Source organism: Giraffa tippelskirchi, chromosome 4, assembly GCF_054371585.1.
Source record: "Giraffa tippelskirchi isolate mGirTip1 chromosome 4, T2T-mGirTip1v1.2.pri, whole genome shotgun sequence".
Classification (NCBI taxonomy): Eukaryota; Metazoa; Chordata; class Mammalia; order Artiodactyla; family Giraffidae; genus Giraffa; species Giraffa tippelskirchi.
In genome coordinates, this window is record NC_137278.1 from 179,520,461 (window position 1) to 179,546,965 (window position 26,505).

Consider the following 26,505-nt stretch of genomic DNA (forward strand, 5'->3'; position numbering starts at 1 on the left):
GCGAAGAGCCGACTCATTGGAAAAGACCTTGATGCTGAGAAAGATTGAAAGCAGAAGGAGAAGTGGGCAGCAGAGGATGAGATGGTTAGATGGAATCACCAACTCAGTGGACTTGAATATGAGCAGACTCAGGGAGATGGTGAAGGACAGAGGAACCTGACGTGCTGCAGTCCATGGGGTCATGAAGAATTGGACCCTGAACAACAACAACAACAATATATTTGCCATCAGGGATGAGGTACATGATTCAGATCTGGTCAGTGAGAATACAAATCCTCTTGACCACTGAGCATGGTTCCTGTTGACTATGTGACCCAACTCAGGACAGTTAGAGTCCCTCTCAGGGCTTCAGGAGCTGACAGGAAAGAACACACTTTTGCAAGAGTAGAGATGCTGAGTTCAGTGATGAGTGAAACTAATAATCATTGTTAATGTTACACATGAAATAAATGCAAAACAAAGAACAAAGAAAATTGATCCAAAAACAGAGAAGAGCTTAGATGTGGAGAGAGGTCAATATCTAAAGATGTTTGAACACTTGAATCTTACTCTACCCAAAACCCTTGAATATCCCAGATATGTGAATCATCATCTTTGCTTTTGCTTAAACAAAATAATACTATGTTCTGTTCCTTACAAATAAGCAATCTTATTAATACACCTAATTCAGATAGTGGTAACAGTAAGTAGCTATTTTAATAGTGCCAGAGAAATGTAATAACCAGGCAGAAATTTTAAAAGGAAAAAATCTATGCACATCAAATAGCACACAAAGCAAGAATATATTTTACTAGACCATTTCAAGTTTTAGATAGGTTTATAGAATGTTAGGACTATCGTGATTACTTCTTTCAACTTTCTAATTTTTAAATTTGCAAGAAAACTGAGGTCCAGAAGGAAACATCTAAAATATTCAATAAAGATTATTGACAAGTGCTTCCCTGTGATTATAAAAATATAAATGAACACTGTGTTGCTGAAGGAGTTGTTGTTCAGTTGCTCAGTCCTGTCTGACTATTTGTGTGACCCCATGAATTGCTGCACACCAAGCTTCCCTCTCCTCCACTATCTCCCTGAGTTTGTTTGAACTCAGTCTATTGAGTCAGTGATGCCATCCAATCATCTCATCCTCTGTTGTCCCCTTCTCTTCCTGCCCTCAATCTTTCCCATCATCAGGGTGTTTTCCAATGAGTGGGCTCTTCGCATCCAGTGGCCAGAGTATGATCTTAAAAGATTTCTGTCTTTCAAGGGCAACTTTGACTATTAGGAACCAAGTCAATACTATTCTCATGCAATCTAATCTGGCCAAAAGGAACTTTAGGAGTGAAATAGAATGTGTCTACTATGTAAAACTCAGTTAACTCCTTTTCCTTAAAAGTGACTGCACTCTTCCTTCAACTAGGAAATGTAGATAAAATTTACAAACAGGTATGCATCCAAAAACATGAGTCACTTTATGTAATGTTAAAATATTTAGTTTGTTTACTCTTTAAAGAAATAATAAATGCTAACCCTATTGAAGTCAAACTTTGGTTAAAATTACACTTAATTATAAATTAACTTTAATTCCTAAGCAACTATCAGTATTTTCCCATCACCAAAGTTGATCTAGTCATTGGGGAAAAGTGGGGCTCATGGAGCCCAAACAGATGGCAGACTTAGATAGTCTTCACTCTTCCGCAGATTGACTGCCATGGCATGCTGGCCTGGCAGAGAGTTTGAGGACCCTGAATTTGTTTTTAAAAATTACACTTGGGAACAATAAAACCCAGATGATTGGTACTTTGAAGTATGTTTTAAAAATTATTTTAGTCACTAACTAATTTATAATTGTGAATCTGAATGTGGAATTATGGGTTGGACTTTTTATGGGAAGATTTGAAAGGTTTCAAAACAGAAAAGGAACTACTCATCCCATCTTTGAAAAAAGCAACAGAACACAGTGGAAATATTTCACATCACATGACGATAATATATAAATAGCAAGAGGATTGTGTCAAGTCATTATTAGTATCAACACCAGGCACACTTCCTACTCATCTATCTTTTGTGAAAAGTACACATACTAAAACAAAGCAAAGCCTATTGTTAGCTATTGTTAGCTTTCATTACAAAAGGTAACAGGTTATATAGCAAGTAAGCTCTCCTGAAAAAAATAAGGTTATCCAGTCTCATTGAAATAATCATTGAAAGTTCAAAAACTGAAAAAACAGCAGAGATATGGACACTGATCAGAAGAACATATAGAAAGACGTTGAGTGAAAAAGGCTGAAGTCACCCAATCCGTGTTGGAAACTCCATGATTAACAGCATTGTTGGTTCATAAACCAGTGACTTGAGCAACTGTAACAATTTGGCAAATGATTGACCACATTCCATGTTGTTAGAAAGTCATTAAAATTTTGCTCAGCTGATTACATGGTAATTATACAGAAACTGTGATCTGGAAGAGATATTACTAATAAACATTGAGAATATAATATGAAACAATACAAGTAGAACCAAATATGATTATTTATATACTAAAATGCTGGTAGCATTTCCTCTGTTTAAGGGGTCAAATGAAAATCTTCAGAAATTATGTGAAACTCATCAAGAAAACCAAGTCAGATATTAGCATGTTGCTAGTCTGAAGGCAAAAGGAGAAGGGTGTGGCAGAGGATGAGATGGTTAGATAGCATCACTGACTCAATGAACGTGAACAAACCTGGAGTTTTGAGCAAACTCCAGGAAATAGTGGAGGACAGAGGAGCCTGGTGTGCTACATTCCATGGGGTTGCAAAGCGTCAGACATGACTTAGTGACTGCACAGGCACATACAGTCTGTACGGGGCTCCAGGTTAGAGCAGATTGTTTACTGCTGTTGTCAGGTCCACTGTTCCCTTAGGTAGAGGCTTCAATAAACAGCTGACTTCAGGTCACATCCTTGTTTTAAAAAAATAACATAGAAGTGAAACAGGTTAAGATGAAAAAACTTCTTTATCCATATGTGATTATTCTCAAAGACTTTTCTATATACATGAGAACATATCAGGGCCAGGACTAGGGTAGGCAAGTGAGGCATCTAGGATGTATAATTTACATAGATACAGAGAGTTTTGTGCTGTAGGCATCTCACTCACTTCCTTCTGGGCCTGAAACATGTGCAAATATATGTATGCAATTTTGTACAAATTTACAAATAATATACTTAAAATGGAATCATAGTGTATGTGCATAACTTGCTTGATTCACTCAACAATATATGCCAAGCATCCTTCCTTGTGACTGTATATAGATCTGTATCATTCATTCAAATATCTGCATAATATGTTGTAATTTGAATGTACGACAATGTATTCAATTCCCCCTCTGTTGATAGATGCTTGTATCACTTCCAGTTTTGGAGTACTGCTCATCATATTGCAATTTTGTATATACATACAGTTTTGTGCATTTGTATATTTTGACTGAATAGATTATTGTCAGCAGTACAGTTGTACTTTCAACTAATCACATTTTAAAAGGTTGATGAGTACTGACAACGTTCCCTCTAAACTGCAGCAATGTCAAATCAAACTTTAGAAGATGATGGAAATGTTCTCTGCATAGTCCAAATATGGTAGCCACTAGCTACATGAGGTCACTGGGCACTTGGAATATTGCTAGTGATACTAAAGAACTGAATTTTAATTTTATTCCGTTTTAAATCTAAAATTTTTAATTGACTGTCTTTGTCTGTCTTGGCTTATGACCATTGGCTAGGATGTCTGTAAAAACGTTGAACATAGCTGTGAACAAGCTGACTTTTCATGTTCTGAGCTTTAATTAGGATCCTTCATGTGCCTCACCATGTTGTGACATTTGTTGTTGGTTTCTGATAGATGCTTTTCATCAGGGTAACAGAGACTGCTGATTGCTAACCCAATATTTGGGTTAGTGGGCTAACCCAAAAGAGATTCTGTGACCTCTAACTATGGATGCTGAAAGAGCCAGTTACTTCCTCTGTTAAGGGGAAGTCTGTGGACATCTTAAGAGAGAGAACATTTGAATCCTCTTAAGCAGGGATCCCCAGCCCCTGGTCTATGGCCTGTTAGGAACAGGGCTGCATGGCAGAAGGTAAGTGGCAGGCGAGTGTGAAGTGTCATCTTCTGCTCCTCATAGCTCGCATTACCGTCTGAACCATCCCCTGCCCCCACAATCCATTGAAAAATTGTCTTCCATGAAACCAGCCCCTTATGCCTAAAAAGATGGGGACCACTGCATATGCGTAAGTGCATATGTGAGTGCAGAGCTAGTTAACAATTCTCCTTCCCTGCATCCAATCTTAAATCTGTGGCAGCCCTCCTGATAATAAGCAACCAGTATGACAATAAAGAGCTGACAGCTAAGCATGGTCAGAACACAAAGATGGAATGAGATGAATCCCAGGTTATATTTTTTACTCACTAACCCAGTTCTGAGACTGTCTGCTTATGAAATGCTTATAAATCCAAAAAATTATTATAGCTTAAACCACCACTGGGCTTCCCTTGTGGCTCAGCTGGTAAAGAATCTGCCCACAATGCAGGAGACCTGGGTTGGATCCCTCAGTTGGGAAGATACCCTGGAGAAGGGAAAGGCTACCCACTCCAGTATTCTGGCCTGGAGAATTCCATGGACTGTACAGTCCTAATAGAGTTTTGCCAAGAGAACGCACTGGTCATAGCAAACACCCTCTTCCAACAACACAAGAGAAGACTCTACACATGGACATCACTAGATGGCCAACACCGAAATCAGATTGATTATATTCTTTGCAGCCAAAGATGGAGAAGCTCTATACAGTCAGCAAAAACAAGCTTGGGAGCTGACTGTGGATCAGATCATGAACTCTTTATTGCTAAATTCAGACTGAAATTGAAGAAAGTGGAGAAAACCACTAGACCATTCATGTATGACCTAAATCAAATCCCTTATGATTATACAGTGGAAGTGAGAAATAGATTTAAGGACTAGATCTGATAGACAGAATGCCTGATGAACTATGGACGGAGGTTCGTGACATTGTACAGGAGTCAGGGATCAAGATCATCCCCAAGAAAAAGAAATGCAAAAAAGTAAAATGGCTCTCTGAGGAGGCCTTACAAATAGCTGTGAAAAGAAGACAAGCGAAAAGCAAAGGAGAAAAGGAAAGATATACCCATTTGAATGCAGAGTTCCAAAGAATAGCAAGGGGAGAAAAGAAAGTCTTCCTCAGTGATCAGTGCAAAGAAATAGAGGAAAATAATAGAATGGGAAAGACTAGAGATCTCTTCAAGAAAATTAGAGATACCCAGGGAACACTTCATGCAAAGATGGGCTCACTAAAGGAAAGAAATGGTATGGACCTAACAGAAGCAGAAGATATTAAGAAGAGGCGGCAAGAATAGACAGAAGAACTGTACAAAAAAAATCTTCACAACCCAGATAATCACGATGGTGTGATCACTCACCTAGAGCCAGACACCCTGGAATGTGAAGTCAAGTTTGCCTTAGAAAGCATCACGACGAACAAAGCTAGTGGAAGTGATGGAATTCCAGTTGAGCTATTTCAAATCCTGAAAGATGATTCTGTGAAAGTGCTGCACTCAATATGCCAGCAAATTTGGAAAACTCAGCAGTGGCCACAGGACTTGGAAAGGTCAGTTTTCATTCCAGTCCCAAAGAAAGGCAATGCCAAAGAATGCTCAAACTACCACACAATTGCACCCATCTCACACACTAGTAAAGTAATGCTCAAAATTCTCCAAGCCAGGCTTCAGCAATACATGAACCATGGACTTCCAGATGTTCAAGCTGGTTTTCAAAAAGGCAGAGGAACCAGAGATCAAATTGCCAACATCTGCTGGATCATTGAAAAAGCAAACGAGTTCCATAAAAACATCTATTTCTGCTTTATTGACTATGCCAAAGCCTTTGACTGTGTGGATCACAATAAACTGTGGAAGATTCTGAAAGAGATGGGAATACCAGACCTCCTGACCTGCCTCTTGGGAAACCTGTATGCAGGTCAGGAAGCAACAGTTAGAACTGGACATGGGACAACAGACTGGCTCCAAATCGGGAAAGGAGTAAGTATGTCAAGGCTGTATATTGTCACCCTGCTTATTTAACTTATATCCAGAGTACATCATGAGAAACGCTGGGCTGGATCAAGCACAAGCTGGAATCAAGATTGCTGGGGGAAATATCAATAACCTCAGATATGCAGATGACACCACCCTTATGGCAGAAAGTGAAGAGAAACTAAAAAGCCTCTTGATGAAAGTGAAAGAGGAGAGGGAAAAAGTTGGCTTAAAGCTCAACGTTCAGAAAACTAAGATCATGGCATCCAGTCCCATCACTTCATGGCAAATAGATGGGAAAACCGTGGAAACAGTGGCTGACTTTACTTTTGGAGGCTCCAAAATCACTGCAGATGGTGCTTGCAGCCATGAAATTAAAAGATGCTTACTCCTTGGAAGAAAAGTTATCAGCAACCTAGACAGCATATTAAAAAGCAGAGACATTACCTTGCTAACAAAGGTCTGTTTAGTCAAGGCTATGGTTTTTCCAGTAGTCATGTAGGGATGTGAGAGTTGGACTGTGAAGAAAGCTGAGCACCGCAGAATTGATGCTTTTGAGGTGTGGTGTTGGAGAAGACTCTTGAGATTCCCTTGGACAGCAAGGAGATCCAATCAGTCTATCCTAAAGGAGATCAGTCCTGGGTGTTCATTGGTAGTACTGATGTTGAAGCTGAAACTCCAAAAGTTTGGCCACCTGATGTGAAGAGCTGACTCATTTGAAAAGACCCTGATGGTGGAAAAGATTGAGGGCAGGAGGAGAAGGGGAAGACAGAGGATGAGATGGTTGGATGGCATCACCGACTCAATGAACATGGGTTTGGGTGGACTCCGGGAGTTGGTGATGGACAGGGAGGCCTGGTGTGCTGCGGTTCATGGGGTCGCAAAGAGTCGGACATGACTGAGTGACTGAACTGAACTGAGCTGAAATGATAGTTGATTAGCAATGTTGTGTTAGTTTCAAGTGTACAGCAAAATGATTCAGTTGTACATATACATGTATCTCTTCTTTTTCAAATTCTTTTCCCATTTAGGTTATCACAGAATGTTGAACAGAGTTCCCTGTGCTATATGGCAAGTCCTTGTTGATTGTTTTGAAAATAGCAGTGTGTACATGTCAATCCCAAACTCTCAATCTATCCCTCCTGCCCACACTTCATCCCTAGCAACCACAAGTTCATTCTCTAAGTCTGTGAGTCTATTCCTGTTTTGTAAACAAGTTCATTTGTATCATTGTTTTTTAGCTACATTAAGTGATATCATATGATATTTGTCTTTCTCTGTCTGACTTATTTCACTTAGTATGATAATCTCCATGTTCATCTATGTTGTTGCAAATGTCATTGTTTTACTCTTTTTAATGGCTGGGTAGTGTTCTTGCCTGGAGAATCCCAGGGACGGCGGAGCCTGGTGGGCTTCCATCTATGGGGCCACACAGAGTCGGACACGACTGAAGCGACTTAGCAGCAGCAGTAGTCCATTATAATTTGTACCACATCTTCTTTATCCATGTATCTGTTGATGGACATTTAGGTTGCTTCCATGTCTTGGCTACCGTAAACAGTGCTACAGTGAACACTGGCATGCATGTGTCCTGTAGAAGCATGGTTTTTCCTGGATATTGCCCAGGAATGGGGTTGCTGGATCATGTGGTAGCTCTATTTTTTGTTTCTTAAGGAACCTCCATAGTGTTATCCATAGTGGTTGTACCAACTTATCTTCCCACCAACAGTGAAGGAGGGAGGATAAACTGCATTTTAAGACACCTCTTGCTTGTAACTGCATAGAAACCGATCAGTATGATCTTGTGATTCTAGCAAGAGGAGGTTTGGAGTATCATGAAGTCATGAGGATGCAGGATTCAAAGAGTTGGGGCAGGCAGGGGTGAAGGTGATGCCTCCAGGACCTTTCTCAGCTAGCTAGATCCCACCAATATTTGAAAATGAGAGGAGATCAGTGAAGAAAGTGATGATTTACAGGGTAATGGAATTATACCGTCATTGTTCTCCAGATCAAGTTCATAAAGCAAATGCAGGCAGGCATAGTTTCTGTGGTTGCTACCACTTGATTTAAAAGACATTTATTAAGAGAGTTGTTTTGGCATAGAAAGAGCAAGAGATAATTTCTTAAAGGTTAAGACCATGTTTCTCCCTAATACAAATTGTATATCATAGTCTTTTACAACTGCAATTGTTACTCATGAAAAAGTTACTTTAGAAAGATGGCAAATTGCTTAGATTTATTTTTGCTTTTAAAGTTACAATGATGCATTAACTTTAGTTAAAAGGGAACTTCAAAATCATTCTTTTATTCTATCTTATCTCCCTTGTCTATAGATCTATAATATACTCAGTGTTCGTGTATAGTCTGTACTAGTTCAGACTCAAGATAGATTGATTCCACTGTACTCTTTAGAATATTCTATGGCAGAGACAGCAAATTAGTGTGTATGTTATTTTCTTCACTTCATTTGTATTTAAAGTCTCACCAGATTTTTGTCTTCGTCTTAACTATATTGAATAAAAATGTAATCAAAGAAAAGCAGGTACTAAATCCCTAAAGGTTACTGTTTGCTTTTTATTTTTTAACAGAAATAGTCACAATCAAATCAGAATCAGAACATAAATATGTCTCCCATAGATGTCTTAGCAGTGTCTATAGCTTTTCAAACTATATATCAAAGTAAATAGTCTTGGATTTTTTTTTTAACATATCCAAGGAATCTGAAGAATTTCTTTACCTTAAGCAATTGGAGTAAATGGGAGTTTGTAGGCTTTTTGGCTGGGATTTTCTCAGTGGCCTCAAGGAAGATCTTTCACATCCATCCTTCTGTAATTAAATGTCAGGCATTTAGAGAGATGAGAAGCAGGCTGTCCACTCAGAAGCACCATCTCACCAATCAGGAAGAGCTCCCAAGTTAAGGATCTCTGAGATTCCATACCAACAACAATAGAAAAGAAGTTTGTGCTGCAGAGGGATCTGGATGTAGTCAGGAATGTAGGAAGATGCTCACAAATGAAAAGTAAGTCTGTAATTTCTAACACATGCTCTTGCGTATCTTCTTTGAAGGATTTTAAATGCTATTCGAGTTCCCTCAACTGTTTTCCTCCTCCAAGGTTGAATCACTGCTAACATTTACTAAAGGAAAGTGGATTCTTTATCTTGGTCTTAAGAAAAATTGTTAAGTTTTTGCTCAGTCTCAGTGAAAACGGTAATCATCCTAGTGGAGGAATTAGATGATTTAAATAATTTTGGGGAAATTGAGCTTTGTTTTGTGGTCCTGCTCTCTTCCACTTACTATTTGATCTCAGTCACTTTTTAAGCCTCTGTCCACCAGTGTCCTGGTTCTACAAAACTGAGATAATAGTACCCCAAAGCACTGGAGAATTGTTCCATATTGATATAAGCATTGTTAAATGCATGCTGGAGTAGCCTTTCTACCTGGTGACTTTCAAGTATAAAATCTTTGTCTGATAGGTGAAGGACAGTGACATCAACATTGGGCATTACTTCTGCACATGAGATTTGAGTTGGCAGTTGAGAAAAATGAGAACATGGTCCTGACCTTAGACACATTAAATTTTATCTATGTGCATAAAATATACAGTTACAAAGTTGTTTTCAGTTTTAAAAATTTATTGAGGTATGCACTTTGTGTACTTTTAATGCATGTTATCTATCAATAAAAAGTTAGAACAAAAATAAACAATTACTAGGGCGACCCTACAACGTGGAGTGTGAAAAAATGAAGACATTTATAGCCCAGCTGAAATTAGAAATTAGAATTAATAGCTTCCCTTTTTTGGAATCACCACACTAAAAATAAAGTAAAAATCATCATAAATCACTACTAACCTGGTACCCTTTATAAAATTGGAATTGGTTCCCAAACTGTTTGAAAATATATGCCTGTTTGTAGGACAACCAAAAGAAATGACTTACACTTTGTCTACACTATTTGAACATGACCTCCTAGAAAGTTTCAAGAAAATAAGTCTTCAGAGGAGTTTGCTAAATTAATCTGTGACCCACCAAAAAGCAGGAGAGAGTTTTTCTTCTCACTCTAGCAGAAGAGTTCTGGGACAGAATGGATGGCTCTGTGCTTATCAGATGCCTCTCTCTGAACCAGGCATTGAGTTTAGAGGGGTGAAGCTGTCACCTGGCTTGTGACATCATGGGGAGTGAGAGCACTGTGACCCACAGTCCCCAAAGCAGCATGTTTTGGGAAGATGGTTTTCTGGAAAGAAGTGAAGATAGGCGGACAGTGTCTACTTTTCTTTAGGTACCATGTAGAGAAATTTAGACATTCTCCTGCTTGATCACAATTTCAAAGTGGAGACCAGGAACTGATTTAAAGCTAACTGTTTCAATTTAGGCAGGATCAGTGAGGACAATGGCTAAGGGCAAGCGATGTGATAGGATCTGATATCAGGAGGTAGTGTCTATAGAAATGACTGACTCATTGACTGCAGAGGACCTATGAACTACAGGGAAGATCCAGGGTTGGCACTCGATACAGAGACAAGAAGAGAAGTCAGCTGAGGCAGAAGAAAATGATGAGTTCAGTTTTGGACATGATGAGCCATAAAAAAGAATAGTAAGTTGGGAAAACATAAGTAAAACCATACAATAAAATTAAAAAAAAAACAAACCTAGATTCATATGACAAATCCAAGATGTACTTCATTGAAAACATTTATAGAGGAAAAGAAAGAAAGGAGAATTAAGTAACTGAGTTTCTTCTGGCAAAGCAAGTTCATTGTGCAGCCTGCTTTATTTGGGTAACTGAAGCAACTTTGGTTTCTATTGAGAATATCTTTGTTCCACTGCATTTTATTATTACTAAGAACACTCCTTTAAAAAATATAATTTTCTCATTTCAAAGTAATTCCTTCCTGTTAGGGGCAATTTGAAAAAAGCAAAATAAAACAATAAATCATATGCACTAATAAATATCTTGACACAGCCCCATGTTTGCAGTTATAAATAACTTTTGTCATTAAAAGAAACAGTATTGCAATACTGAAAAAGATCACTAAAGAGCATTTTTTTCTTGCATTTCAATGCCTTGAGATAGCCACTGATAGTATTTGTGACTATGTTTTTATGCAGTTCACACACACACACATGCACATATACACATATAGATGCAAATTTATTTAAATAAGGTCCTATCACTTACCCTTTTTTTAAATCATCTCTATATTTTTTAAAACTTTTATTATTTACTTGTGTTTTTTCCATATCTTCCTTCTTCTCTTATCATTTCTTTATTATCTCTCCAAAACAACTTAGGTTAATTATACATATCAGTCATTGCTTTGATGTTCTTAAAATCTAGGGTCATATTATAGACACTTTTGTTTCAATTAAGGAGCTTTTCCCCGTAAAAATACATTGTGAAAATCCCCCAAGTCAGTTGCTTTAGGTATCATGTAAGAGTATCTTAGCTACTTGTTTTCTGTAAGACCTTGTATCGCATAGCATACAGCAGGGACTTGAGAATGAATATGCTGATATTATCAATAGTTTGAAGCCAGTTCAGTTCAGTTCAGTCACTCAGTCGTGTCTGACTCTTTGCGACCCCATGAATTGCAGCACGCCAGGCCTCCCTGTCCATCACCAACTCCCAGAGTCCACCAAAACTCATGTCCATCGAGTCAGTGATGCCATCCAACCATCTCATCCTCTGTCGCCCCCTTCTCCTCCCGCCCCCAATCCTACCCAGCATTAGGGTCTTTTCCAATGAGTGAACCCTTCGCATGAGGTGGCCAAAGTATTGGAGTTTCAGCCTCAACATCAGACCTTCCAATGAACACCCAGGATTGATCTCCTTTAGGATGGATTGATTGGATCTCCTTGCAGTCCAAGGGACTCTCAAGAGTCTTCTCCAACACCACAGTTCAAAAGCATCAATTCTTCGGCGCTCAGCTTTCTTCACCATCCAACTCTCACATCCATACATGACCACTGGAAAAACCGTAGCCTTGACTAGACGGACTTTTGTTGGCAAAGTAATGTCTCTGCTTTTAAATATGCTATCTAGGTTGGCCATAACCTTCCTTCCAAGGAGTAAGCGTCTTTTAATTTCATGGCTGCAATCACCATCAGCAGTGATTCTGGAGCCCAAAAAAATAAAGTCTGACACTGTTTCCCCATCTATTTCCCATGAAGTGATGGGACCAGACGCCATGATCTTAGTTTTCTGAACGTTGAGCTTTAAGCCAACTTTTTCACTCTCCTCTTTCACTTTCATCAAGAGGCTCTTTAGTTCCTCTTCACTTTCTGCCATAAGGGTGGTGTCATCCACCTATCTGAGATTATTGATATTTCTCCCAGCAATCTTGATTCCAGCTTGTGCTTGATACAGCCCAGCGTTTCTCATGATGTACTCTGCATATAAGTTAAATAAGCAGTGTGACAATATACAGCCTTGATGTACTCCTTTTCCTATTTCGAACCAGTCTGTTGTTCCATGTCCAGTTCTAACTATTGCTTCCTGACCTGCATACAGGTTTCTCAAGAGACAGGTCAGATGGTCTGGTATTCCCATCTCTTTCAGAATTTTCCACAGTTTGAAGCCAAGCTCTTGAGAATAAAAATATCTGGGCTGAGCAGTTTGTCAAACCTCATTTATGTGAAGCATGGAGTGACTGAACTCAACACTTCATGAGGTTGATAATACTTTTACTCTGATTTCACAGATGAAGAAAATGAGCTATACAGGCTAAAACATAACTTTTCTAAGCACACAAAACCTGTGCATTACAAGCCTCTACACACCAGTCTCACAGATGCCAACCAAATGGTTGTTTTGCAAAGTCAATGGTAACCATGATAAAATCAACATGCCCTTCTTGTAATGACTTCCCTGGTGGCTCAGACGGTAAAGTGTCTGTCTACAATGCGGGAGACCCGGGTTCAACCCCTGGGTAGGGAAGATCTCCTGGAGAAGGAAATGGCAACCCACTCCAGTACTTTTGCCTGGAAAATCCCATGGACGGAGGAGCCTGGTAGGCTACAGTCCATGGGGTCGCAAATAGTTGGAAACGACTGAGCGACTTCACTCGACTTCTTGTAACGGGGTCATTTATCTTGCGGACTTACACCACAGTCTGTGCCTGGAGCTTTTCATGCTTCTGCCATGGTCACAGTTTTCCTCTTTAGTGGTCCTCTGTGATGAGTAGTGGACATCTGCTTTCACATTCCATCTGCAGAGGACAAGAATGAGACACAATGAGGGTAAGTTATTTGATTCAGTGACATACAAGAAGTCAGCAAAGGAAAGAGACCAAAGAAACAGTTCTGTTGATGCCCAGGCTAGAATTCTGCCTCCCAATAAAATCTGAATTCTGGAAAACCCCACATAGCTTAAGTTTTCTTAGAAACGTGAATCTCAGTACTTCTTTAATTTATGGCTTTTAAGGGGTGCTTGATCTGGAGTTGGTGCATACCTGGGAAGGCAGAGCCAGGCCACATCTCTCCTGAGCTGGGTGTGCTGTGCTGATCGCCCGCATCTGTCTCACAGAGAGCCTGTTGAAAGGCAGAGCCTCGGTCCACCCCCGAATCAGAAATCTGGCTGAGCGAGCCTGGAATTTGGGGGATGGACTCTGTGGTACACACGTTTAATAAACATGCCGGATAACTTTCATACATACAAATATTTGAGAAAAACTGTCCTTCAAAGGTCCCTTTTGGGCATCTTGGCTTGGTAGGAAAGGCAGCTATTTACTGCTACTATTGGCTCTTGGGGAATTACTTAAATCCCCATAACGATAAGGTGAGGATAACAGCACTTATTAACACTTATAATTATTGTCAAATTAAAAGTAATGTATATAAAGATTCTGGCACCCAGAGATTAAAAGACATTCAGCCTAAATTAATCATAGTAAGAGCAAAAGCTCATTGAAGGTATTCTAGAAACCATCAGTTCAGTTCAGTCGCTCAGTCATGTCCAACTCTTTGTGACACCATGGACTGCAGCATGGCAGGCCTCCCTGTCCATCACCAACTCTCGGAGTTTACTCAGACTCATGTCCATTGAGGCGGTGATGCCATCCAACCTTCTCATCCTCTGTCATCCCCTTCTCCTCCTGCCTTCAATCTTTCCAAGCATCGGGGTCTTTTCAGATGAGTCAGTTCTTCGCATCAGGCAGCCAAAGTATTGGAGTTTCAGCTTCAGCATCAGTTTTTCCAATGAATATTCAGGACTGATTTCCTTTTGGATGGACTGGTTGGATCTCCTTGCTGTTCAAGAAACTCTCAAGAGTCTTCTCCAGCACCACAGTTCAGAAGCATCGATTCTTCGGCACTCAGCTTTCTTTATAGTCCAACTCTTACATTTGTACATGACTACTGGAAAAACCATAGCTTTGACTAGACAGACCTTTGTTGACTAATGTCTCTGCTCTTTAATATGCTGTCTAGGTTGCTGACAACTTTTCTTCCAAGGAGTAAGCGTCTTTTAATTTCGTGGCTGCAGTCACCATCTGCAGTGATTTTGGAGCCTCCCAAAATAAAGTCAGCCACTGTTTCCACTGTTACCCCATCCATCTGCCATGAAGTGATGGAACTGGATGCCATGATCTTAGTTTTCTGAATGTTGAGTTTCAAGCCAGCTTCTTCACTCTCCTCTCTCACTTTCATCAAGAGGCTGTTTAGTTCTTCTTCACTTTCTGCCATAAGGGTGATGTCATCTGCATATCTGAGGTTATTGATATTTCTCCCGGCAATCTTGATTCCAACTTGTTTTTCATCCAGTCCAGCATTTCTCAGAACCTGGTTAATTTCATGTGGTTTTCAGTTGGGAAAGAATTTTTTTTAATCAATTTTATATTTATTTATTTATTCGGCTGTATGGGTTCTTAGTTGCGGTATGTGACCTCTTAGTTGTGGTCCGTGGGATCTAGTTCCCTAAACAGGGATTAAACCTAGGCCCCCTGCATTGGGAGTGCTGAGTCTTAGCCATTGGACCACCAGGGAAGCCCCCAGAAAAGAATTTTGAAGAAAGGAAGTTAGGAACCCAATGATATACAGCGACTAACCCATAAAGAAGGTCAGGATTCTCAAACGCCAAGTGAAGCAGCATCACTCCCTCATTCTTTAGGAACAGATGGGTGGGTAATGTAACCGGAGGCTGAGCCAGGCAGAGGATGGAGCAGAGGAGGGCAGTTGTGAAGCATATGCAGATGCGGCGGTACTGTTCAGATAATGGTGATAAAACTATATTAAAGTTGGTGCCAAAAGGTAAAGCAGTGATGCCAAGACAAACTGGAAAACAGCAGCACACATGCAGGCCTCTTGAGAAAAGATTAGGCTATGCCAAATTAGGAAAAGCAAAACAAATTGCAGGATCTTCATGAATTATAACTTTGTAAGTGCATGTGGTAGAAAAAAAATCCATATGTTTTCTCAAAAAGAGAAGCAAACGAAAAATGAAATTTAGAAGCAATTCTGATGAATAATGTGAAAATTTTATCAGGAGAACTTAACTAGGAGTAAGTCACAATCTCCCTTAGCTTTAGCGATCTCAACTCGGGAAAAAATAAGTAATTGCTTCTTAAGGCCTGTTTCAGTGAGAAGCTGCCCCGATCCCATAATAGCATGATAAAATACTGGCTTTCATCTAACTTTGTGTAAGTCCTATCTGAATTAGGAATTTTAACCAAAGATCATTTCCTTTGGTAGTTTCCCTTTGTTATGCAGCTTGCTTTATGTTCTCTTATGCATTGTTCCTTTCTGAAAAAACCAAGTTAATCAAATCCTGGAATGAAAATATGAACAGTTATCATTTCTGAGTGCTTGGGCTTAAACTGAATCTAAGCTAAGTTAACTTAGGCTGGGCACTTAGTTAAGTCTTAATGGTAAATGTTCTTATGATGCCCATTTTAGTTACGAGGAAATAAAGTAGCTGGCAAAATCACCAAGCTGGTAGGGTCTGAGGGGGGTTGGACCCATGCCTCAGATTATGCACTAATAACAATTTGGAGAGAGAGGACTGTGCTTTGTTGTTTGATGTAAAGAATTTAGGAGGGAAGGTCTTGATTCCTTCAGTGACTGGAGAAACAATGCTTGTGTTAGATTCTGTTATACGTTCACTCCAGTATTTGCACTGCTTTGTATTCCTGAAATCATCCCCTCAAGAGACCCAAAGGGTAGCATTACAGCAATGAAATGAGCCATCTGTCACTGAATGTTTTGGCTACAAAGCTTTATTTTGGATCCAGTAGGTGAGAGAAAGATCTGACAGGGCTTCTGCAGGGTGAAGTCCAGGGCAAAGGTCTGGTAATAACTTTGATGGTGAATGAAACCCTTCATTTCCACCCCCCGAAGGGCTTCCACCTGCCTGCTCTCCAAGTTTATTTTGATGATCTTGGAAATATTAGAAGGAAATGATTCTGTCTACTGTCATACTGCTTCACTTTTGTTATCTGGAATGAAGGAGAACTTCCCTGATGATGTAGGTGGAAAAGAAACAAAATATTTTAAATGATGATAAGACGATTTTCAGCCTGTGGCTAAGAATACTTCGAATATTCTTTATTTTTTAAAATTAAAAGATCATGCTTTCATGTAGATTCCCAAAATTTATTTTTGAAGCAAAGTTGTCTGCTTTGGCAAAGATTCCACATTAAACAAAAAAGCATGGAATTTCACAAGTCTGTATTTCAGTTTAGGAAACCAAGATAGGTAACAGTTTTAAAAAATGGAACGCAGGAAGAAAACTTTATTATACTTGCATGAATATAGCAATTACTAATCAAAACCTGTTTTTTTTACTAACCAGAAAAAAAAAACAAACAACAACACACTTCCTGATACTGGCCTCATAAATGGGCTTGAATCTGCAGGAACCGGGGACTGTACTTACCAGGAAACTAGCTACAAACAACTTTTGTTCCAGTCATACAGAAAAAGGCACCTCAGAATTCTTCTATTAACTTCTCAGCTTCTCACAGCATGGCTGGCAATTTACCAATCATAAACCTGGGCTCATCTTTAATAACCTTATAGGTTTGGGCATTTGGGCAACATATAGGCATTAAATTGGTTTAGGATATCTGTCTAGAACACCCCAATACCATGATCACCATCATCCCTGGGCAAGTAATTTATAAAGCACTTTAACACTTGTTGGTACCTTGTTGATCACCTGCAAGGGTGCAGAATATAGGAGAGATAAGATAGACCCAAACATAAAGGAGACACAAGTTGTTTTAACTAAGCAATTGAGTAAAATAAATAATAAGTGATTGATTTTTATCATGTGTCAATGGAAGAACAATGTGCGTTGCTTGGTTTCTTTAAGATACTTCCTTGGAGTGTTAAGAGTATGCCATTTAAACCTTGAAAAATTTCATGTCTAGAAATTTAGACTTGGTTCTCAATATTATTTCTAACTGCTTCTTTCTGTACTTACAATATGTTTATCTTTCAAGAATATGATAAACCTAACAATATTTTTATTAATTCTACTTGCTAAGTGTGGCCGCCCTGGTGGCTCAGATGGTAAAGAATCTGCCTCCAGTGCAGGAGACTTGGGTTTGATCCCTAGGTTGAGAAGATCCCCTGGCAAAGGGAATGGCAACCTACTCCGGTATTCTTGCCTAGAGAAATCCACTGACAGAGGAACCTGGGAAGCTACAGTCCATGGGGTTGCAGAATCAGACACGACTGGGCAACTAACATTTTCACTTTCAAGTGTGGTAGACAGAAGCTTAAAGTGGTCCCCCAAGATTCCATGCCCCCCCAGTCTCTGGAACCTGTGAAAGTGGTGTATTGTATGGCAGAGTTAACCTTTAGAAAGAGAGATTATCCAGGTAGGTCTAATCTAATCACTGGAACCCTTAAAAGCAGAGAGATTTGTCTTGCTGATGGCAGAAGAGGAAAAGAGTTTCAAGGCAGGAGAAGGATTTCATATACTAATGTTGGCTCCACAATGGAGGGGTCATGTGATGAGGAATGCAGGTGGTCTCTAGAAGCTGAGAGCAGCTTGGGCTAAACAGCCAGCCATGAGATGGAGGCCTCCGCCCTTGGTGACAAGGAGCTGGGCTCTGCCCATGGTCTGAATGTCTTTGTGAACAGAGTCCTCTCTGGAGCATCTGGATAAGAGCTCCTCCCAGCTGACACTTTGACTTTGGCCTTGTGGGACCCTAAGCAGAGAACCCAGCCAAAACCTTGAGACTTTCACCTTACAGAACTGCATGTTAATAAAAGAATGTTGCTTTACTTTGCTAGTTTGTCGTAATTTGTCACCCAGCAGTAGATAAATGTGTTATCTGTTATGTCTAGACAAGTGGGACTCCTGGCTGAGTGATGGAATAAATGAACCTCATTTAAACTTTCATTCTAAATTTCCATGATCCTGTGGCTTCATCCTCCCTGACATTTCTTCATTAGCATTCACTCTACTTAGTTGGGCACAGGAGTATGATTCAGCTTCGGTGTGCGGCTCTCTGACAGCCTGGAATGAATGAGGCTGCACTTAATTGTGAATCAGCTGATGTAGTATTTAGCTGCTGAAGTCAGGTTCACCTGCTGCCCTGTGCAGGGAAATCACCCAGACGGTAAAAATTTGCCTCAACTGTCACTCACCCCTAGAAATTTTCATTTTGTTGTTGTGGTTGTTGTTCAGTCGCTCAGTCATATCCGACTGTTTGTGGCCCCGTAGACTGCAGCACGCCAGGCTTCCCTGTCCTTCAGCATCTCCCAGAGCTTGCTCAAACTCATGTCCATTGAGTCGGTGATGCCATCCAACCACCTTGTCCTGTATCATCCCTTTCTCCTCCTACCTTCAATCTTTCCCAGCATCAGGGTCTTTTCTAATACCAGGATAAAATGTTTGAAAAAAAAAAAAGCAGATTCATTACAGGTTGTTAATTTTAGGGTGCTGCAGATAGGGAAAAAAAACCAAAAAACTCTCAGTCTTTAAAGCAGGCAGATTCTCAAAAGGTATCTGGGGTGCAGCGCTCGCTGCTGTTCCTCTTGGACAGATGTTCTAGAGAGCTTGTGCTGCTTATATATTCATGAGAGAGCTGCCACGGGGTACAAGGAGAGGCAAATCCAGCTAATTCTGGAAGGATGTCCCACCTTCCCTTCAGAACTGGGACTGTAAAGCCTTTTAAAAACATGAACAGAAGCAAAATGATCTGCTTTATGTTTTATCTTCCTTCTCTCCTCGTCCTGAGTATGAAAGGAGGCAAGAGTCCAAGCAACTATCTTCGGGCCTGATAAGCTAATGTCAAGTGTCACCCTTAAGTGTGCGTGGAAGGACACAACCCCCACCTACTGGGTAAGAACCAAGGTGGAGCAATGAGTTCCAGTCCCTTATCTGATCGGAAAATTAGAACCTCCTCATCTCAAAAATAGGGAACACAATACTTACCTCCTAGGGCTGTCATGAGAGTTAAGGGTAGAGTGTGTGGAAAGACTTCATTACTCTGCCAGGCAGTTGTAAAGGCTCCCCATGGAACAGCTTTTGTTGTTATTTTCACTTCCTGCTTCTCTGGAAAAGGCACAGCAGTGTCTGCCTGGAGCACATTGTTAATTCCTGGGATGGCTCTTGCAACTTAACATTTAAGTTTTAGTTTCCAGTTAGCAATGGCCAGGCAGCACGAGAATTACAGGGCCCTCTGATGCTGGATAGTGATTAACTTAGTTAAAATGTGCCAAGCACTTTCAAATATAGCGCTGATTTAGGAGCTGCATTTAGAAAGGATCCTGATAGATGTATGGCATTCTGTGCACGTAGTTATATCTTTGGACATACACACCTAGCTGATAATCATCAATTGTAATATAGGTCTTTATAGAGAGTATAGCGCCTTATAGCAGGATTTTGAAGGTAACTAATGTCTGTTATCAGATTTTATAGTTTGTAAAGTGTTCTATAGCAGTTATTATAATAGTCCTTTAGGTTACAATAAAGTATCGTCATCATCATTATTATCTCCTTTATACAAATGATGACATTAAGACTTAGGAAGGCAAAGTGACCCACCCAAAGTTGTACTTTAAATTCCTAGGAAATAAGATTGTTATTTTCTCTCTAAATGTCTTTGTGAAGGGTAACTTATTCCAAGAAGTTATTAATACACTCAATTGTGGAAAGAGAGATTAACTCTTTTATGCCACCAGGAAATCAAATTAGAGATTATCTCTGTATAACACAATGATTTATAACATTCCCAATTGGTTATCAAGACAGGTAAATTAAGAAATCAAAGTTAGAAACCTTCAGTGTATTTGTACTTAAGAATATAGTTGAAGAATGGGGTGATATTGTATTTGTGATATTTAAAAAGATGGTAGAACCATGCAATACGTTTCCTAGGCAGTTCTATTTCTCTCTTTACTTATTCACAACATAAATTCTGAGAAAAGAAAGACATGTTTTGTCATTTACTTTCATTTCTAATTGTATATCTGTGGTCATGGAAAAGTAAACTTCTTGTCTATAAATTCAGAGATTTGAAAAAAATTCTGGAGTCATAGCCACTTAGAAGCTCGTTTATAACAGCTCCGTAACCTCAGCCTCGTGAAGTCACTTCTTACAGATCTCTCTCTTCATCTGCCTTCTTTCCTCTGTCTACATTTTGGAACAGGTGGAATCTTGGTAATAAAACCACTAAAGTCAATGTTACTATAAACATTGCAGGAAAAGAAGTCACAGGCTGACCCTCTGGAGAGTGTGTTTGAGGAAAGGGTAACCTTACCCCATATCCTTGGTGATACTGCTAGAAATGACAGATTGCTTATGTGATCAAGATGTTTGTATTTTGCCCCCCACCAACTAACCAGCTGTTGCTTTTCTTCCAATAGCTACCCAAGCCTCAGTGTTTAACGTGGTTCCCAAAACGCAGGGCCTTGGGCAGTTGCCTGCAATTTGCCGTAGGTTGCTTGGCATTAACCCATACGTTCTTATTTCTATGACAACAGTAGTTCTACATGTATAACTCTGGTGCAGTTTAGAACGATGCTGTTGAATTTCTGTGGACTTCTGCCTTGAGGTGATGAGATGTAGATCATCTGACAGTAAAATCAAAAGGAATCTATCCCCTGGGGAAGAGCATATGCCTTTTAGATAAGTATGGAAATAACCATCAGCCGGGCTTCCTTGCTGGCTCAGTGGTAAAGAATCCACCTGCAACGCAGGAGACACAAATTGGATTCCTGGGTCAGGAAGACCCCCGGAGGAGGGTATGGCAACCCATTCCAGTATTCTTGCCTGGAAAATCTCATGGACAGATGAGCCTGGCGGGCTGCAGTCCATAGGGTCACAAAGAGTTAGACACGACTGAAGTGACTTAGCATGAGCACAGCCATCAGCTGGGGGAAGCCTTTCCCTTGAGGTTGGGGAAGGATGGGGAATAGTTTCAGAGTATTCTGATTTGCAGGATAAAATAGGTGCACAGAGGAGGCTGTCGCTGGGGTAGGGAGCTGGGATACATGCAGTGGGGGAGAGATCCTCAGGGAAATAAACAGAGAAGCTGAGCTGTCAGCAGACATTTTGCTCCTTGGTCTCTCCCTCTCACTCAATTTGTTGTATATTTTGATGATATCAGAGCATCTGGTTAATGAGGAGTTTTGGTCCCTGTGATGACGTAGAGAAATGTACTGTGTACCAGGTATTAGTCTGGGGCTGATGAGGATCAGGGAATTGCCTGACCACTGCCAAATATCAGTCAGGAGGACTGAGCATCCAGCGAGGCAGGAGCAAGTGGCCAGCACTCTCTCTTAAGTGGATGGAAGGGCAGGGGGCTGCCTCAGTGGCTGGTCCAGATCAGTCCACATGGAGCAGGGTATGAAATGGTATTTTTCCTGTTGCATCATTAGGGGATTAAAGGCACCAAGTACTTCACATTCTGCATTTACAGTGACAGCAGCAGGAGGGCCAGCTACCACCTCCAGGGTGGAGGCAGGGCTGAGAAGCAGCCAGTAACCAACCACCTTCCCTACTCTCTCCCGCCCCCAGCTAAGGCCCCCAAGTTAACATGGGGGAAGGGAGAGATAAAATGCTGTCTTAAAAAAAGGTGCTATGCTTGTGCAGAAAAGTTATTCTTTCTGCGTATACACATTATCACCTCCTGAGAGACAGGGAAGGGAGATCCCAAGATCATTGCCAAGAAAGTTTGCAGAGCTGGGGATAGGAGTAGGTGGAACGAGAGTGGAGAGTAGGTGGGGGTGAGTGGAGTGGGGGTGGGGTGGGTGGAGTGGGGGTGGGGAGGGGAGGGGAAGAGGTACCTGAACTCTTCTGCTGTCTCCAACACCCCCTCCACCCCCACCCCCCGCTCAGGGAGGAGTAAGAGTAAGGATCTCTCCTTTGAAATTTGAGACCCTTTGGGCTTGCTGAGCTTAGTGCTCCAGGGACCTGGAGAAAGGTCAGCAAAGAGGCTGGGACAGCAGGTCTCCCAGACATACTGGCGCTCCCACCATCTGGGGTGAGGAGGAGATGTGAGTTGAGTCAGATGCGGCTGGGTTATTTTCTGAAAGAGTTCTCTAAAGCAAGAGGCTGGGGCGCTGATGGCCTGTGGAGGGAGCTGAGAGTGAGTGAGTGGTCTCCTTCCAAATCTAGAAAACTTGCCATGGAAGGGTTGGCCTTGCAGAAAACCCATGTGTTTGACTCCCTGACACGCAGATGATACCAAAGCCAGTAATTCTGGGCCAGAGAAACAGCAGCGACAACAGTCTCACTCAGTCAGGGGTCAAGTACGGAGGGCCATTTCTTCATTTTCTCAGGACTTTGACTCTAGGGGAGACAGCGTGGGAAAGAGGAGAGCAGGGAGTCCTGCTCAGGGGAGAGACTCCATGTCCCTGAGACCCACCATCATTCCCCCCCCCCACACATTCCTGTACAGAGAGGCCAGTGGGAGCGAAGGAGGCAAAAGGAACAATTCTTGAATCCAGCAACACTGGAGTTTTCAAACAAGTAGTACTGCATCTTTCTTTCTTTCATTATTTCTTTTTTTCCCCTTGCTTTCCTTCCTTTCTTTCTTTCCGGGGTCTTCGTTGCTGTGCGCAGGCTTTCTCTAATTGTGGCAAGTAGAGGCTACTCTCGAGTTGTACACGAGCTTCTCATTGCGGTGGCTTCTCTTGTTGAGGAGCATGGGCTCTAGAGCACGCAGGCTTCAGTAGTTGTGATGCACGAGTTTAGCTGTCCCGCGGCATGTGGAATCTTTCCAAACCAGGGGTCAACCCCTGTCCCCTGCGTTGGCAGGTGGGCATCTAACCACTGAACCACCAGGGAAGTCCAATGCTACCTCCTAAACACTGGAATCAGACTATTCTAATGAGTAAAATAGCTGAAAACGTTTTTAAGGGAGTTGATAAGCAAGGGGGAAAGGAGAGCATTGACAGAAATGTTGGGAGGCCATTGCTTATTGGAAGAAATTCTTTGTTTACACACAGAGCAAATGGAGGTTCTTCAGTAAACTGGAGCTGATCTGACTGGGCAGACTCTGGAGCGTAAAGAATACAGTGCATCAGGCAAAGTGAGTGCTTCCAATAAGGGAGGGAGAGAAAGAAAAGAAGGAAAAGAAATGAAGGGAAGGAGGGAGGCAGTATAGCTCTTTCTTGGCTCCTCCCAAGTGGAGGGCTGTTGAAACTTAATGAATTTGAGAAGCTGCCCTTAATGGTGTCCGAGTGGAGAGGGTGTTCTTCAACCTGCTATGTTACGTCTAATCCTTGCCTAATAAGCGAAACCAGTGGCTGCTCCCTTTCATAATTGTCGTTTAAGTGTCTTCTTTTTGAATTGAACATGCATAGTTTGATGCATGTTTGATGCATAGTTTGGTGCATAGATTGAACATGCATAGTTCCTTTCATCAGCAAAATCTTTCATCATTTTTACTCCCCTTCCCTTGCTCTCAGAAATGTCTCCCCTTTGACTTTTTTAAAAAAGTATTTTAACAGGCATTATTTTCTAAGTCTTTCATTTCCCTTCATGCACATAAGTTATCTGTTGATTTCATGCCCTGGATGTAAGAAGCAGTGGCTAAATCAATACTACTGAATACATTTGCAAGAGAAAAGAATTTTTAAACAAGTGTTCCTAGGCATGAAAATAGATGAACTGGTGGGATAGATTATTCCTTTCATTTCTAGAAAACAGAATAGTTATAGATTCTTTTCACTAAAGCAGAAAGAGTTTATTTCTTGCCATTCTTTATACTGTTTGATGCCAAAAGACTAAGGCAATGTCTGTAGTTATTTGGACAAACTGTTGCCACTGAGATTGCCTACTTTTTGATTAAAAAAAAATACTTTTTCTCTTTTCTTGATCAAGGAAATTTTATCTCACCTCCTACTCCCAACCTGGCTAAATGTAATTATCAAATAGCCAAAATAAGTGACCTTTAAATTGAGAGTTTTATTGAAACAATCAACATAGACAGCTGCTGCCATCCCTGTATGAAGGGTCATAAATACATCACCTTGAATGCTTGAAGGAACTTTCTGGAAGGGTATAAATTTTACTCCCACATGCTTTTGATTTTATAGGAGACCATAACTTCTGGAATTCCTAATAAAGAAGAAAAAAAGGGTTATTTTTAGTGGATGCTTTTAGAAGAAACAATTCTACATATTCTGCCAGCAGCCTTAGAGGCTGTGCAGGTGCCTTGTAAATACCCAGGTTTAGCCGATGTCAGGAACACATTTATTGCTTTGATACTATTAATAATACAGACATTTACTATCCAGTATGACTCCATAGGAGAGCTCACATCAAGCACACTTAGATCACAGGATCTAAGAAAAGCTGACTTTGGGGTATACTTGAAAAAACAAAACCATGAGCTACACTGTAGGCTGTGGATTAATGACTGTTCATAGATATCAAAGGTTTTTATTTTTTTCTGCTCAAGATCTTCTTAAGCAAAATGCAACAAGTTAGTTTGTGACTTTCATATATGTGTATATATATACACATATATAATCATTTTCAAAGAAGTTCGCCATGTTTTAAAACTATTGCTTTCTAGATTCCTTTTCCATAAACTTCCTCTCCCCCCCCCCCCTCCACCCCCACACATACATCGGAGCTTTCCTAGTGGCTCAGATGGTAAAAAACCTGCCTGCAATGCAGGAGACCTAGGTTCAATCCCTGGGTCAGGAAGATCTTCTGGAGAAGGGAATGGCAACCCATTCCAGTATTCTTGTCTGGAGAATTCCATGGACAGAGGAGGCTGGCAGGTTATAGTCCGTGGGGTCGCAAAGCGTCAGAAACGACTGAGCAACTAATGCTTTCACTCTTCAGTGAAGGTATTTTGTTAAACAACAACTTTAATGAAACATTTGCAGTGAGTTACTAAATTGTTCAAAGGGATTCTTTTTTCTCTTCTTTACTTTTGGGTATTCTGTAAGGGTTTGCTTACCACTGTCTAATCCTCCTCTAGAAATGTTCACTCTCCAGTCTGATGGTAAGGACTGTGAGAGTAACCTCAGGCCACAGTGCCAGACTTCTTTGCTCCTGACTAAAGAAATTTAAAAAAAAACAACGAAAAACTATGTTCCTTTCAGTCATTTTATAATTGGGATCTATAAATTTTTAAGTTGTGTTTAAATTTTTTTCTGTTACTAGGAGATAGAAAGTATTGAACATCTTGTAAAACAAAATGAGGATTGATTGTAATTGGATGAATATTTTACAATATAGTTTGATGAAATACATTTTAATATTTTAATTACCTTATGAAATAAAGCACACTGAACAACAAAGAAGGCATGTAAAATTTATAGCCATGAGGGTTTTTCAAAGTATCTTAAAATTTTTGGTAGTCCTGCAAAGCATTCCAACTACGATAAAAAGAATCAATGTCTCTGATACATTTCCTCAATTGTTCTGAATTCAGAAAAATTATGGGTTAAAATACCATCTTTTTTAAAGAAAAGTGTCCTTTCACTTTCTTTTTTTATTTTTAATTGAAGTATAGTTGATTTACAATGTTGTGTTTATTTTTTAAATTTTTGGCCATACCCTGTGGCACTTGGGATCTTAGTTCCCGGACCAGGAATTGAACTTAAAATTATTTGTGTATACAAATGCTTAAGAATTTGCCAAGTCCAATATAAAGACCAATTATCTAGGCAGTATCTTCTGCTGTCTCTTACAAATCTCTTAAGATTTTACAGGGCACCAAGAATGTGACTCTCAAACTGTTCTGAGTCCTTGATTTCCTTATTGGAGTCAGGCTGACTAATAAATAAACATGTGAATAGTGACAATGTCAGGATTCAATGGCATGCTAGTAAATGTTTAACAACTGGCTGTTGAGGGGAAAAGGAAGCCTGATTTGTAGCTTTTGCCCATTTCTGTGACGTAAATACTCCCACAGTGGTCTGTTTCAAGCTACAGCATGAAATCATCTGCCTTGCAAAATTCCTGAAATTAACAGTCAGCTCTCAGGCTCTCCTGAGCTGGTCCAAGCCAGTTGTAGCACAT

At 40.4% G+C, this 26,505-nt stretch overlaps 1 long non-coding RNA gene across 1 annotated transcript in view; it reads left to right on the top strand.

Annotated features, from left to right (window-relative positions):
* Nucleotides 1-26,505, top strand: part of LOC145503683 (uncharacterized) — a 403,694-nt gene that overhangs the window by 99,793 nt on the left and 277,396 nt on the right. The window contains exon 3 of the long non-coding RNA XR_014051656.1: nt 8,909-9,084. This is a non-coding gene — a long non-coding RNA (uncharacterized LOC145503683). The remainder of the gene's footprint in view (nt 1-8,908; nt 9,085-26,505) is intronic.